Raw genomic sequence first — 1,045 nt, forward strand, 5'->3', positions numbered from 1 at the left:
TTTATTCCCCCAAATCCTTCAAATAGAGAAAACACTAAATGCTGAAATGGAGCCTCACAGTTGCTTGTCACATTTCACTAGAGTTGAGTGAATTTGTTGAACATGTAATTTAATGTCAACGTCTTTTAGTTCTTTGGAGCAGGGGGGAAGGTAGCAATTAAGTATTCCAAAGTTATGATAACACCAAACATCAAAACTTCACACTGCAGAGTTTTTCAAAAATCAAGTCAAGATATTGCTCACAATTACTCCATCTAGCTACGTTTTCAGCAGCATGGTAGTGACACAGTATTACATGTGCTCTTTAATGGTTGATCAAGGACTGAAAGGGGCCTGAGACACTCAATTTTAGCACTTTACCCATGGGAAAAGTACAAGCCATCTCCAAGAGTCTGGGATGGTGGGCAGAGAGCAGCAGGAAGTGGGACACAGGGTGGGTGGATTTTTAAAGGGCTGTACAATGACACACTCCTTAAGCATGGCTGAGTGCCAAGGGGCAGCAGGACCTCGTAAAGTCCTCACAGTGTGGGGATGTACCAGGTCATGCAATAATCTTGAGGATCTAGAGGACCCATTTCCAATCTCTGTTGTTTAGAGCTTCACCCCACCCCAGGTGGCTTGTCCTTGAGTGAGAAATAAGAAATAAGTTAGGGAGGAACCAAATCAGAAATATTCAGGACTTGTGAGCCAATAAGCCTTTTTAGTAAACACCACCCTCCATCTGCAGAAAGAAATATTTTTTAATATTGCCTTAACAGCTCCTTCAGAAAGCAGAATTTATTCCCAGGGCACTGTTTTTAAAAGAGGTGTGGGGGTGAGGTTGGGTGGCCTTCTTGAGGTCTCCTGTGCCAAAATATTCGTGGAGGGCAAGTGAGTGAGAGCTCCATTCCACACTACTTAAATATCAAGCATTAGAGACCGTTCCTGGAGCTTTTCTCTTATAGGATGGTTTCCTTCATTCCAAGAGCTTGACCAGTTCAACAGGTAAAAGAGGCTTATTGCCTCGAAGGGAGACGTGAGAAGTGGCTTATTTCCTTCCTGTTGA

Source organism: Cynocephalus volans, chromosome 5 (genome assembly GCF_027409185.1).
Source record: "Cynocephalus volans isolate mCynVol1 chromosome 5, mCynVol1.pri, whole genome shotgun sequence".
NCBI lineage: Eukaryota > Metazoa > Chordata > Mammalia > Dermoptera > Cynocephalidae > Cynocephalus > Cynocephalus volans.